At 35.0% G+C, this 16,084-nt stretch overlaps 2 pseudogenes; one reads left to right on the forward strand and one right to left on the reverse strand.

Annotated features, from left to right (window-relative positions):
• The first annotated feature begins 528 nt into the window (after positions 1-528).
• LOC120123069 lies at positions 529-1,525 on the forward strand (annotated as a pseudogene).
• A 2,260-nt stretch (positions 1,526-3,785) lies between these two features.
• LOC120122879 lies at positions 3,786-5,185 on the reverse strand (annotated as a pseudogene).
• Between the last annotated feature and the right edge of the window lie 10,899 nt (positions 5,186-16,084).

Consider the following 16,084-nt stretch of genomic DNA (forward strand, 5'->3'; position numbering starts at 1 on the left):
ACATTGTAGCATTCACTTTATTTGAAAAATATTTTTTTCTACACCATATTAAAGTATATTCTTTCCATTACATTATGCCAATTTGCCCATATGGCCATATGTATGTAATAGATTATTATTTAATTGTTATATAAATTACCTGCAAAACGTCTCTCTCCTTTTTCTCTTGGTCAAAGGCACAAATTTCCGAAGAAGACAAACACAGGAAATAATAATAGGGGTGATAATAATTAAATAGTAATAATAATAGTTGGTGAACGAATGAAGAGCCGTACTCTAAGATATAAAAAAGTTGTAGTTTCCCAAAGAGAAATTTACACCCAAGTTTGAGGCTCTCCTTCTTCATTTGTACTTCCCGTACACTCAAAAGTCCTCTTTCTTTTCTTTTGAATTTTGATAGTTTTGTTATATCTCTTCAGCTGCTTTGCAATCTACTTAGCTGTTCCTTGTGATTTTTTATGACCTTTGCTTTGTTGGGTCTTTTCTAAAATTTCCCTTTCTACCAATTCCTGGGTGGTGGTTGTGGCCATGGGGGATTATGAACCTCTGCTTCCACAATCAAAGGAGATGACAATTTAATTGCTGCGGTGAAACATATAGTGGGTACACTTGGTTCCAATAAGAACCTCACAGATTGAACATCATTTTAGTGTTGTTGAGGAGAAGATTATAAGGAAGTCCAAACGATGGTTTGGGATTCAAGTTCTGGTGGAGCTGTTGAATATCTGAATGCCGTCGATGAAGCTTGCAAGTTGGAGAAATTGGAGAATCAGTGTTCAGATAGAAAAGAAGAGAAAGATTTGCTACGTAGAGCTTATGATGTTCTTCAGATGGCAATGCAGAGGCTTGAAGAAGAGTTCAGACACTTGCTTGTTCACCATTGGCAACCCTTTGATCCTGAATGCATTGTCAGTTTGATGTTCAAGTCCAATTATGGTCTCGAGTGTTGCCTGGCCTATGTTATTGTTATAAAGGAGGCATTAGCTGAGTGCCTTTTCAATCAAGAAATGGAGAGATTGAGCATTGAAGATGTGCTGAACATGGAGTGGGGTGCATTGGATTCAAAGATCAAGAGATGGATTAGAACTATGAAGGTCTTTATCCGGCCCTATCTTGCCAGCGAGAAGTGGCTCTGCGACCAGGTTTTTGCAGACCTTGGATCAGCTAATTTTGTATGTTTGTTGAGGCTGCAAAGGATTCGATGTTCTCATCAACCCGAGATAGGGCCGGATAAAGACCTTCATAGTTGGAGTACGAGAAAGCTACTTAGAGTTCAATTCTCTCGTTGTTGAAGGACAAGTACGATTCGAGCTCGGGTTCTATCTCAGGGACACTTGTGAAGAAGAGACTACGTAGATTTTATGCCGCTGTCGAAGAGGTTTACAAAACACAGACAGCATGGCTTATCCTGGATGTTCAACTTCGAGAAGATTTACGGATATGGACATCCCTGAAAGTGATCCAGGCTTATCGGACATTTATCGGAAGACAAATGCACCGGATTGGAAAGAAGCACGGAACGTAAGATTATCAGTGAGAATAAAAGATTACCGGGGAATATGATTACTAAGAATGTTGTATTTTGTATTTGGTTGGTTTAGCAGGAATGTAAAATTATATTATTTGGTTAAAGGAATAAAATATTATTAGAATATATATTTTACCAAATTATCCTTATTATATATTTGATTTTTTAACAAGTTGAATTCTACTATAATATTACTATAATTAATTTATATATTTTCTTTAAAAATTTTAAATTTAAAAAATTCATATAATTTTTTTTACAAATTTGAAAAGATAAATAGGTTTAATGAAATGGTAAAATTTTATTTTAACCCCTGAACTTCATATAAAATTTTAATTATAGACTTTTTTTTGTAAATCTAAAATAGTTTAAGGATAAATTTGTAATTTAACCTTCGTATAATTTTTATTATCCAACGACAGAAGAAGGATATTTTTGAAAAAATATTTAAGGACATTTTAGTCTAAAACTCCGGTAATCCAACAATACCTAAGGGAAGTAATCACATTCCCGGTAATATACCCAAAAAAATCTATTGTTAGGAATAAAAGATTACCGAGAATAGGATCACTGGCCAACCAAACGGGGAATAAGGATTTCATTCCCTCCGGTAATCCCACATACCCCGAACCAAAAACACCCATAAATTACAACTCAGAAGACGTGGAGGAATATTTGTTGGATCTGTTTGAAGGATCCCAAAAATCATTGCATAATGTCCATAGGAGATGAACCTATGATAGTAAGACTATGTTTCTACGTTTGATTAATCAATAGGTTGAATAAGACAATCCCCAGCATTATGACATATTCTTGTAATGATAAAACAGGTTAATTCCAAGTCCAAGTCAAGTTGGGGCATTGAATTCATAAAGTTTGTGGTTAGTGTATTATTGAGAGAAGGAAAGGGACACACAATTCCATATTAAAGGAACCTAAAACTTGACATTTTGGTGGCTGAGAAAATTCTCAAGTATAGGGAGAAAACCATTGGTTGAATTGGCATTCACAGGCGTAGGGACTTGGCTGTTGGACATTCGACCCTTTAATTCATATTAGAACCTCTCATTATTGTCATCATTTAAGACACATGTCCTGCCATATGATTTTTCATATTTTGTTGAGATTTTAACATTTTCTCTAACATATCCACCAATGGCACATTTGCTAATTTATGAATCTATACCTTTCCAAACCATGCAAAAAAAAATACCAAATGTTTCATACGTATTTTTCAGACCATATAAAAGACACTTACTATTTTATGAATCTTTTCTATATTATTATTTAAAATATCCATATTTAAAAGAATAAACAATAAATAAGATATTTTTCACTGTTTTATTTAATCCATTTCGTCATGTTTTTCCTGATACAAGTACGGGTCTGGATCCATTGCAATCTTGTATTTTATCTCAGCAAAAAGTTGTAATTATTATTAATTAATGAACAGATGCAAACCACAAAAAACAAGTGGTTGCATAAAAGTACAAAACATATAATATTTGACATAATATAATATTAATTATTATTCTATTTAATCATTTAATTATTTTTCTTAAAATTATATATAATATAATATTTTAATTTTATTTTAATAATTTATCGTTAAAAAATTAATAATGATGTTGACGTATTATTATAAAATAATATTATACCTTCATTGAAAAAAATAAAAAAATATCACATCTACGTTTATGTTAATTTTTTGACGAGTGGTATCTAAAATAAAAATTAAACATAACATTAGTTATGATTTCAGAAGGAAAAAATAATTAACTAATAAAAATAAAATAATATAAATAATTAAGTGACTAAACACTAAATTTACCCCTAGGTTATGACATGAAATTAAGAGTAGCAGAGTAACCAGCGGCAAATGTTAAAATTGGTGGGATCCATGTTAAAATGCATGAATTTTGCGGACCATTACATTAAAATAATGAGAAACGTGAATTTTTTTACTTAATTTTATTTATTACAATAAAATATAATGATTTTTTTATATTCGTGAAAAATGAAATTTCTATATCAAATAATTATTAAATTTTAATGAAACAAGATAAGTTATGAATTTTTCAAATAATTTTAATGATTAAAATAAATATTATTTATTTTGAAGATTTTAAATTCGAATAAGTTTATTATCAATAATTAAAAATAATAAAATATTATTTTATAATCATACTAAATTAATAAACTAAGAAGAAGAAGAAGATAGGTTACCGTTTGATGACAACTATGGTAACATCCCACTTGTTAAACATGTTTCAGAAACAAGGAAGAAAATTTTTCCATGTCATGCTTCTTCAAAGCCACACCAACCTCCACTCCCCCGGTCCCATCTCTGCTTTCCGCCATGGAAAACGCTTCACTCTTATCAATGGAAACAATCACCACCTTCAGTGGTTTCCCCCATCCGAAATCTGTTCCATAAACACCAAATCTAGGCGACCCTGCAACAGTAATAACCTGAACCTCCGACTCTGCCATTTGCTTAAAAATATCTAAACTAATTACCAGGTTATTTTCAATTCCTTCAAGAACCCCCTTCTCCATTAAAGCTTGCACCATCCCACTTACTTTTTCAACGGCGTAAACAAAACCCTGTTCACCCAAGAAATCTCTTGCTTTCGCGACTTCAAATGCACCTCTATTACAGTTCCCGAAGTAATTTTCTGGGACAGGAGGATTTAACCGTGACCTGCAATCAACTACGAATCCGAGAACACTTCCATCGCCATCTCCTCCTCTGGCTTTCACCATGCAAGTTGTTACATAAGCATATGTAAGCACAAACGTTGATAGGTGAAGATCTTTCCCAGTATCTGGAACTGCAGACAATACCCTTTCTCTTAATTTATTGAAATCATCACGAGTAATCTCAAACGTGGCTCGAACTGGCTCCTCCTGCGACTGCACTCGTCGTGATTTTGAGGCTTTTCTTATTAGAATCTGACCCGCTCATAGCTAGCCACTGGTCCAAATATAGCATGTCTAGTCCGTCGGGACCTTTGAGAACAGATCTGTCAAAAAATGGGGTCAGTTCGAGTGGCAAGGTTGAGTTGTCTTGATTACCTTCGTTACATATATAAGCCCAAGATTTGATGAACATGGTCGCGGTTTTGCCATCAAGAACAACATGGTGGGCTGTGATTCCAATGCAAAACCCTATATTCGGGAAAAGGGTTATTTGCAAAGCTATAGTTGATGTTGAAGCATCTGAAGTTATCAGCTCGGGTTTGAAAGGATGCAACTCGACAGCGTCATGGATTCCATTGCTCGAAAGGAGATTAAAGTCGGCGCTGGACTCGGCAACGGTGAGAGGAACGCCGTCGTTTGGAGTGTATAGAACGACGGGTTTTGGTTGGTCTGGTGGCCACTTGAGGTTGCTAGCGACGGGAAGGTAATGGAGGAGTGTGAGAGAAAGAGAGCGCTTGAGTTTTGGGAGGATAACTGAGTTGAAACAAGCAGGGGTTAACTCGTTGAGTTGGTTAAAGAAGAGGCGCTCAACGGGAGGAAACTTGAACCAGTAAAGGTCGTAGAAAGTGAGGGGAAGACACAATTCGGTCGCTGATTCTGGTGAGTTAGAAGGTGGGGTGACTCGGGTAACCTCAAAAATTTTCATTCTGTAATATTTTAGGTTGATTATGCAATCCCATCCTTCAAGAAAATAAATATATAATAAAGAAAATGTGGATGATGATAAGCTACAAATTGTCAAGATGATGAGTCGATAATTACTGACATTTAGTACGACTGCACGCAGATAAATAACTTTTATATATATAGAAGTAATTAGTTTTATTGAGGAGTGGAAATATCGAGAATAATAATAAAAGGAAAATTAAATATATAATTTAGATATTTTTTTATAATTATTTATATAAAAAGTTAGTGTCACACTTTAATTTAGGGGTTAAATTTTATTAATTTTAAGTATTAAATTAAAGTTTTAACAAGAAAAAAATAAGGACCAAATTGTAATTTTTTTGAAACTTCCTGTTTGGTTTTGAAAATCTGGGAAGTTTAGGGATTTAACCCTGAATTTTCTCATTTTTCATAGAAACCCCTCCCCTTGAACCCCCAAAACCCTCACCCCCGAGCCAACAAGTTTTCCTCATCAAACCACCCTGCTTTGGCCGTTCGAGGCGTCGTCGACCGCCTCCAATCGAAGCGCCACGATCGTCCGACCAAACCCCAACCCTTAGATCATTCTGATCGACAGTCGTTCGTCACGAGAGATGTGAAACCTGCCCGTCTTCCTTCTACGATTCGACGTCACCCAACCATCGGTGGTTGTCACCGCCTCGACTAGTCGAAGCGTCGCCTCAGCTCGACCAAAACCCAACCACCCTATCGTCGAAAGCTGCCATTGATTTTCGTGGATAAGCCAAAGAATGTTTAATTGGAGAGCTCTGAATCCTACAACTGTTTCTGTTATTTCCAACCGTTTCAGTCATTGGCTAGCCTCACGCCAGCCATAACTGCACTCCCCGGGCGATTCTGACCATAACCCAATCAAGACCGACACCCATTATTGCTCCATCGTCGATCACCGATTGGGTAAGGCTTTGTACATTTGTTTGGGTTAATATGAATTGTTTGGGCTGAAAATTTGACTATTGTGGAATTAATTTTGATTTGTTGAAGCTTCCGGAGAAATCGACCAACCGACCTGCCTCTTGTCGCCATCTCACGTGCCGCCACGTGCTAACAGTGCGTGTGGGGCTCCTCTCCAACCATGGTTTCTTCTAGAAACGATCCAAGTGGACTGGACCGCCCCGAATCAGTCTGAATTGGGTTTGTTTTACCCGACCGAGTCGACCTGAAATGAGTCAACTCGTTCGAATCAACTCGTCTAAGTCAACCCATTGACTTTGACTATTGACCGTTGACTTTGACCAAAAAGTCATTTTTTTTGAAAAGTCATATTTTATGTTTTTCGATGTCCTGAGTTCGAATCTGAAGTTCGTTTTGCTAAATTCGCACTTGATAAGTAGTTTTCCAGTGTTTTATATTCGGATTAAATTTGGTTTTTCGATTAAGTTCAGTTTCTGACGTAAATTCATTTGTTATGTATCCTAGAAATTATTGGACTTTGGATTCAAGTTTGAGAGTGATCGAATGGAGTTTAAATGTTCGATCGGTGGAGCACAGAAATCGAGGTAATACTTTACTACCTCCTTGCATGTTTTATGGAACATGTTGATAATGGATAAATGCATGGATGTATATGATTAGTCTATTGTGCATGTTGATTGTGGATGGACTCGAACTGAATATGATTTAAGTGATAAATTTTGTTGAGTTAATCGATCGACGGAATTAGCCAGGGGGGTGAATTGGCAATTAAAAATTCGGTGGAAGCTTTTGCAAAAAATTGAAAAGATTTGCACATCGATTTAGAGTGGTTCGACTTTCTCAATCAAAGTCTACGTCCACTACCTTAGCTATCCACACTAAGGATTTTCCAACAAATTCACTAATTTGTTCTTTCTTTTGAGGCCAAAGAGATAACCTTACAACACCCTCAAGAATATACCCCAATTCTTGAGAACACTCTTTTCCCAAAGAGAAGATTACAAATTTGCAAACTTACAAGGAAAACCTCACAAGGTAAGATATTTGCACAATTCTAGAACAAGAAAAGAACACTCAAAGATAATTACAAATGAGCACAAATGGTGTTCTTGAAAGCAAAATGAATATTGAAAGGAAAATTGGCTTGATTTGCACAAACTTGATGTTGATGCTTTCTCTCTTGTTTCTCTATGATTTCTTCTTGATCAAGGGCTTCAGAACTTGTTTAAATACACCTTGAATCACTTCTGAACGTTGGGGATGATTAGTGAAGATCATATAGCCGTTTTCGTGTGAAAACAATTAATAAAACAGTGTGCAGCGTGGGGGGAATCGGTTCCCTAAGTGTAAAATTCAAATATTTCGACCGTTGAACAGGGGGGGGAATCGGTACCCCCTATGGGGGAATCGGTTCCCTCCGAGCATTCTGGAAATCTCGGAGCCAAACTATTCAGGGGGGAATCGGTACCCCCTTGGGGGGGGAATCGGTTCCCTCTGAGCAATCTGGAATTTTTGGCTTTAAAATGGTTCGAAATACTTTGAAAGATTATTTTGAAATTGTTTTAAGATTAAAACTTAATTTTACACTTAAGTAAGGATTAAAAATGATTATTGAAATATTTTGAGTAATGTTTTGATATTCGAATAATTATATCGAATATACTTAGAAAATCATTTTGGAAAATCTTAAAATTCATTTAACTTAATTTGTTATATCGAAATATCAAATTGTTTTCAACAATCTCCCCCTTTTTGATATAACAAAACATTTTAGTAATTTTAAGATTTTGAAATCAAGTTTTGAAATTACTCCCCCTTACTTTAACACTTCTCCCATTTATCATTTTAAAAAACACACTTAAAACACACTTCTCCCCCTTTTTGTTAAATCAAAAAGATTCAAATAAACGTGAAAAATATGTAGCCAATTTATTAGGTATATGTATGCATAAGCTGCTAAGATCACAATCAAGAGAATCGTTAGCCATTAGTTCCATAATCAATATTCATAAACAATGTGATATGGTAAAATTGGTCATATTGCTAATAATGATGTAAATGATGCAATAATGAATAAATCACACCAAACATATAAGTTCACACCATCCATAAATTCAAATATTCCAAAATATTCAAAATGTTAAAACAATAAGTTTGGAAAACAAAGTAAAATATTTAATCACATATCCGGATCAGGAGGAGGAAAACGAGCTCGCATAGCGGCCATTTCGTTAGTGAGGTCATTAATACATGCGTTGGTTGCTTCATTATTTACACGTATTTCCCGAAGAATTTCTAATTGTTGAGCTCCCATTATGGATAAATGGGACTCTATAGAATTAAAGCGCGAATCCATGGTCGCATATCGGTAATTAAATGTCTCCATAAAAGATTGAAAATATGGAGGCATTTGAGTCGATTGTTGTGCTTGCTCTTCGGGCTTCTCCTCGACCTGCTCAGGTTCATCTTCAGCTTCATCGATGTCTCGCATTAGTTGCTCAAGCTCGAGATCTTCGTCAGCTTCGGGGTGGAGCTTGTGAAGAACTAGCTCCCGAAGTAGTTGCAGAAGATCGAACCCATTCCCCGGTTTCCTTATCCTTAATCCATCCCGCTCTCGTTAAGGAAAGAAGGTTAATTTGTTTCTTAAGAGGAAAAACGACATCTAGACCGACTCTAAGCCCAGCTTTGGAAAACAGATTACTCAAAATACAACCGTAAACAAGAGATGAACAAAGTTTTTTATTAGGAACAATATTTACGGTTTCAACAATTTCAGCAAAAATAATCTGAGGTAGGTTGATTTTAATATTGTTTTCGAAACAATGTAACCACCAAAGATCTAAGGCTCTAAGAGTAGAATAACGACCTCCAGATGGTCGAAACCACCAAGAAATCATTAGATGAAGAAAACGTTCATGAAGGTCTAGGACACTTGCACTATCTCTTCTTTTATAACGAGATCCTAAAACCTGTTTTTCATTTGAAATCCCTTCATTATCTAATCCGAATGTATTGGCTATGTAAGCCGAGTCAATATATAAGAATTGTCCTAGAAGGTAGGAACGAATTCCCATGGTTTCGGTTTCAGTTTGGTCTTTAACACAAACGACATTAGAATAGAAAATACGAACAAGTTGATGGTAAACAAGGTCAAAGAGTTTATCAAATTTCCACTCTTGTAAAAGAGGAGGATATTTAAAATTGATAGCTAACATAGCTTGACGAGAAGGAATACGTTCTTCCCGGATTTTGTAAGAGTCGAAATATTGATAATACCAAAAACGATGATTTCTAGGACCAGGATGATTGAAACATGAATTTTGAATAGTCAAATTAGGATCAATAGGATTAGGGATTAGAAATTGGAATAGGTGGAGGATTTGGAGGTAGATTTGGTTGTCGGTGTGAACGACTAGATGAAGACCTAGAACGTTTAGGATTAGACATGGTGAAGGAAATCGGAATTGATTGGATAACCTGCAATTTTAAAAACAAATGTATGCAATTTAATTAATCCCAAAACTCAATTGAGTCCTCAATATTTCAAGGTTCTCTAAATCAATCCTAATGGGCAAAGTTTTTGAAAAACTTTTGAAAAATATGGTTTTGAGAAACAATATATGTATAGTTTTCATAACAACAACATAATTTAATCAAAACACAATAATTTGAAAATTAACAATTTTTTTATTTCGAAAATTTAAAAAATTTTGGAAAATTCTTGTGTTTTTGATGAAATTAGTTGTAACATCTAGTTTTCTAATCATTAAACAATCATGCCCGATCACTATTTCAACCTAGAACTAATTAAAACTAATCCTATGTTCAAAAACAAAAATAGAGAGTTTAGAAAATTACCTTGAAAGATGAAGATTGAGGGATTTAGATGTTGTTTGCACGATTTTAATGACTCCAACAGGTTTAGAATGATATTTGAAGCGAATTCCGATTAATATCATTGATTTGAGGTAAGAAAGGAGATAGGAGAGAGTTTGGTCGGCAAGGAAGAAAATGGAGGGTTTTGCGTGTTTTGAAGGGTTCTGCCCGATTTAACAGAACCCCAGGGGGGTATCGATTCCCCTGTGGGGGGATCGGTTCCCTTCAAAGGGGGAATCGGTTTCCCTCATGAGGGTATCGATTCCCTCGCACCAAAATGCTAAATCCGATTTTAAACACCCAAAATGCTAAAGTAATTTTCTCTTAGTGGTATTGGCAACTCATATATTGAAAAATAATTATCAAACAATTAAATAATCTTTAATTGATATTTGAACTAAATAATTTTTCATCAAGAATCATAAACTCCCCTATCTAATAGCAATGAATGCAATCAAAAATTACTATTATGAGCATTTTTCAGTATTTATTAAAAGTACTCAATTATTTTAAACACTAAGTGAAGATAGGTCAGTTAAACCTAATTCTCTCCTAAGTGTCCAAAACCTTTCCTTATCTAAGGGTTTTGTAAAAATATCCGCTAATTGATGCAAAGTATCAACAAATTCTAGAATTACATCTTTCTTAGTGACATGGTCTCTAATGAAGTGATGTCTAATTTCAATGTGTTTAGTTCTAGAGTGTTGGATGGGATTTTTAGTGAGACAAATAGCACTAGTATTGTCACACTTGATAGGAATAGTACCTACTCAATTCCATAATCAAAAAGTTTGTTTCATCCATAAAACTTGTGCACAAACTACCGGCTGAAATATATTCCGCTTCAGTGGTAGATATGCAACCAATTTTTTTTTTGAAAACCAAGAAATCAGCATATTTCCAAGGAATTGGCAAGTACCGGAGGTGCTTTTCCTATCTATTTTACATCCTCCATAATCCGCATCAGAAAAAGCATGCAAGCTAAAGCTAGAGTCTCTAGGATACCAAAGTCCTAAACTTGTTGAGTTAATCGATCGACGGAATTAGCCAAGAGGGAGGTGAATTGGCAATTAAAAATTCGGTGGAAGCTTTTGCAGAAAATTGAAAAGATTTGCACAACGATTTAGAGTGGTTTGACTTTCTCAATCAAAGTCTACGTCCACTACCTTAGCTATCCACACTAAGGATTTTCCAACAAATTCACTAATTTGTTCTTTCTTTTGAGGCCAAAGAGATAACCTTACAACACCCTCAAATATACCCCAATTCTTGAGACACTCTTTTCCCAAAGAGATATACAAATTTGCAAACTTACAAGGAAAACTCACAAGGTAAGATGTTTGCACAATTCTAGAACAAGAAAAGAACACTCAAATAATTACAAATGAGCACAAATGGTGTTCTTGAAAGCAAATGATATTGAAAGGAAAATTGGCTTGATTTGCACAAACTTGATGTTTGATGCTTTCTCTCTTGTTTCTCTATGATTTCTTCTTGATCAAGGGCTTCAGAACTTGTTTAAATACACCTTGAATCACTCCTGAACGTTGGGGATGATAGTGAAGATCATAGCCGTTTTAGTGTGAAACATTAATAAAACAGTTTGGAGCGTGGGGGGAATCGGTACCCCTATGGGGAATCGGTTCCCTAAGTGTAAATTCAAATATTTCGACCGTTGAACAGGGGGGAATCGGTACCCCCTATGGGGGAATCGGTTCCCCGAGCATTCTGGAAATCTCGGAGCCAAACCATTCAGGGGGGAATCGGTACCCCCTTGGGGGGGAATCGGTTCCCTCTGAGCAATCTGGAATTTTTGGCTTTGAAATGGTTCGAAATACTTTGAAAGATTATTTTGAAATTGTTTTAAGATTAAAACTTAAGTAAGGATTAAAAATGATTATTGAAATATTTTGAGTAATGTTTTGATATTCGAATAATTATATCGAATATACTTAGAAAATCATTTTGGAAAATCTTAAAATTCATTTAACTTAATTTGTTATATCGAAATATCAAAATGTTTTCAACAAATTTGTCAAGACTCGATTGAATTACATAAAAGAATTGAAAGACTGATAAGAAATGATTTCAAGTACAGTGATTAGTCTGAAGAGTAAATAACCTCAAAATCTTTAAATCCTAATTATTTTCGTTAAAAAGGTTTAATATCAGAATCACATGGTTAAGAAATTATAAAATTACCCTATGATGTAAAAATGGATTGGATTGACCCTGATATTACAAGTACCCTCAGAATTCGTATTCTATTTAACAAACTACTAATTAACCTATTAAATTCCTGATCTGTTCGGAAAGATGTTGATAATCAGATCTTAGCAGCCGAGAAGGTACAAGACTTAGAATTATTGAACTATCAGTAAATAACTAAACATTAAAACATCGGGAGCATTATTTATGTTTGAATATTTTAGGAAATTAAATTAAATAGAAAGACTGGATTGAAGGAAATGATCAATACACCCCAAAGTGTAAAATGACCAAAATGTCCCTAAAGTGTAAAATGACCTAAAGTATCTCCGAGCCCTAGAATGACTAATGCTATCAAGCTCCAAAATGAATAAATCAATCTCAAATACCAAAATGACCTAGAATTAAGCGGATGACTTGGAAAAGTCTGGAAACGCTAATGAACTTATATGTTGTACCGTTCTTAAGGGTTTTGAACCACGAATTAAGCACGCTGACATTTATTGATACCGTTGCAATACATACATAAAATAAATACTGTTGGAATACTTGTTTGTCTCCCTAAGATCCTGTCGACACCGTTTTTTACCCGGGTGGGGAAAGACCGATACTGACTCGGGGGATTTCTCTTTGAAAAGGATTTTTCGAAATGTGATGAGTCGCCACCAATCATTTAAGGTGTGATTGGGACACCGTAAAAATTGGGTAATTTTTATAAAACATTTTTTAATATAAAAATACCTAGTTTCAAGGTCTGCGAAAAACCAAAAATCGGGTTCGAGAGTCAGTTACGTATCGAGAAGGATTAGCACACCCACAAGCGCCCAAAAATTGGTATCTAGCTAGTTACCCTATATTTAAAATAAAAAATTTTGAGTTCGGTCCTTATTTAATTTCAAAATCATTACAGATGCAAAAAGTTGAAAAGGATATTTGTTTATTAAGGTCGATAACATTCGCCCCTAGCATAAATGCGGAAGATCTGCTATTATGCCTAATAACTAATCATTGCCTTAGTTTTAAGAAATTATGATGCATTTTTGAAAATGATGTCGACCTATTTCTGGAGTCACCAGTAGTCATCCCTGAGCATGATTGTAGGAGATATACTATTAATTCCCTAATAAGTGAACATTGCCTTAGGGTTAAAAATAAAATATGGTCAAACTAATTTTATTTATCCTAATTAAACTAAAAGTAAATTAAGATTTTTTTCTAACTTAAAGTGTCAAATTATGAAAGTTAAAGGAACCAAAGGCTCAAACCTAGAAGTGTAAGTTCTAATATTAACCCTATTTGAATTTTAAACTGATTATTGAATCGAATAACCAAGGTGGTCCTAATTTCTAAGTTTGATTCGAATGTTAATATAATTTAAAAATAAATCTAAGAATTAAATTATGAAACAAAGCAATTAATAATAAACTTAATTAAAATAATTAAAATAACAAATAAAAAAGTTAAAAATAAAATAAACATAAATACAAGGACCTAATTGCATAAAATAAAATAATAGTGACTAAAATACAAGAAAATAAAAGTTAGTAGTTAAATAATAAATAAATAGTAACCAAAAAGAAAAAAAAATTAAAATAATATTAAATAAATCAGAAATTAACAGTGACTAAATTAAAATAAAATAAAATAAAACATAATGATAAAATTACAGTAAATTAGAAACGAAAGGTCCAGTGACCAAAATTCAAAAACACGTCAAACATAGGGGGACATGGAATGAAATTTTACCAAAAAAACAAAACATTCATGTAAATGGGAAAATTATGAAAACAGTCCCCTCTCTAGAAACCCAACCATCGTCTGTCATCGTTCCAGTCCCCGTCGGCCACCAAATTTTACCGAAAGAATCGTCTCAGCCTCCTCGTCGCATATTTGGGCTCAATTTCACGAGAATCGACCCCCAACGCGATGAAATGAGCCGAGAGGCCGTCGACTTCCACTGCACGAATCTCCGCCGTCCGCCGTTGGATCAAGCCCAAATTTTAGTATGTTGCTCCCCTCCTCGAGATGCTCCTTCTCACTGTTTGGATCTGTGAACCGACTCCCTGAACATCGACGAGGCTTCGGCCGAACGGTAATGTTTTTTTTTTACTTTTCGAAAGCTTTGAAAAAAAGAATTAAAAAAAACATTAATAAATTGCCTTGGAACTTTTTCGGTTTTTCTGTTTTTTATTGATTTTCGAATAGAAAAATATTTCCCCGTTACATTGTGTTGTTCAGGTATTTATACCCACTGTTATAGAAAAAATGATTATATTTTTTTTGCTTGTTGTTTTTTCTTTTTTCTGATGTCTTTGCAGGGCGTGGAGTGCTGCTGCCGGTGGTGTACTGGATTAGTGTAGGAAGTGGTGGCCTTTGGTTGGTATAGAGACCGACAGATTAAATTGGGGAAAGGGGCGACAGTTTGGGCCATGGGTCAGGTCGGGTCTGGGTCGGTTGAAAAATGATGCTCACAGATCCATTCAACGATGGCTCTGAAGATGATTAGTTCGACTAGTGCTATCAGATTAGAGTGTGAATATGCTTGTAGTGCATCGATTTGATTGGTTGACATTTATCACAGTATTAGGATTTGTTCAGTTCGAGTTGACTCGATATTATGGTAAATTGACATGAGTTTTAATTACCATGAATTATCGTTTCACCCTTATTTGCCTAAATAATGGAACAGTCATGTTATATTTAGATCTTCAAATATTGTAATGTTAAGATTCTTGAGTACCTTATTAATACAATCAAATCTTAAATGATTCTTGAAAATTGAATGTTGATAGATTTGCTAATGAACGAACCCTTTTTATAGGGACCTCGAATATAAATTTCATCTAATATAAAGAAGTTATATGGTATTCATTCCTGGTAACGATCAATTGCCTCCGAAAAATATCCGAATGACTAATGAATTTGCTAGCTATCAAACCCCTTTTTATAGGGGTTTCGTTTCCAAAATTTTATCAGTTTGCAGATGTTTTATGTTTCCCCCACTGGATAATTACTAAGTACCTCCAGCAAATTACTGGATCCTTTAGTGTGTTCCCTATGTACTTGATAACTCCGTAAAAGACCGTATTTTGGGTCTTTTTACTTAGGTTGTTATTTTCCTAAAAGCCATTTTTCATAGTATTTTAGTTGCATGTAGTATACATTTGCATGTGGTGGATAAGTTTTGTCAAGGCAAACTTTATTTGGTTAAACTGATATTGCTTTAGAGGAAGGTTGTTGGTTGGTTGTCTTGATGCAGGAAATGACGAAGGAGGAATTTATTTGCCGAGATAGAGCAATTCTCCAGGGCTAGAGGAACACAAGAAGACGACAGTGAGGAACAAATTTTCTTGCCAAGGCAAGATTTATCTTGCAAGTCTGATATTCCTCAACAGAACTGCTGACGTCACTTTTCCAACTTCTTCCTCATGTGTAATCATGCCCTCATCAAGGAAATTGACCACTGCGAACTGATGTGTCATTTATTTAACAGGTATGTCAACGAGGGTATTTAGGAAATTTCCAAGGGCACTAAACCCTAGAAATTCCCATTATAAATACTCCATCATAGTTTTTCAAAAGGCGATGCAATCAAGGAGAAAATATACTCTAGGCTTGGAGTAAGCGGATATAACACCCTACTTTTCACCGTTCCCACTCAACCGTCCTTAGTTCCCTCCATAGCCGGGCTTCATCGGAATAGCGGCCAGGCCCTCGAGAGAGGCCGACCGCTGGAGCAGGCGTGGTAGTGGTCAGAATGTTATGACAGACCTCTTATTTTGGAAGTGTTTATTCCTTTGTTCTTCATCTTCATATCCTGTTAACGGTTGTACTTAAAAGAATTATTTATGGATGATATTCACCAAACCATGAACTGTTTTACTTGGT

This window comes from Hibiscus syriacus, unplaced genomic scaffold (assembly GCF_006381635.1).
Source record: "Hibiscus syriacus cultivar Baekdansim isolate YM2019G1 unplaced genomic scaffold, ASM638163v2 tig00110388_pilon, whole genome shotgun sequence".
In the NCBI taxonomy this organism is placed as follows: domain Eukaryota; kingdom Viridiplantae; phylum Streptophyta; class Magnoliopsida; order Malvales; family Malvaceae; genus Hibiscus; species Hibiscus syriacus.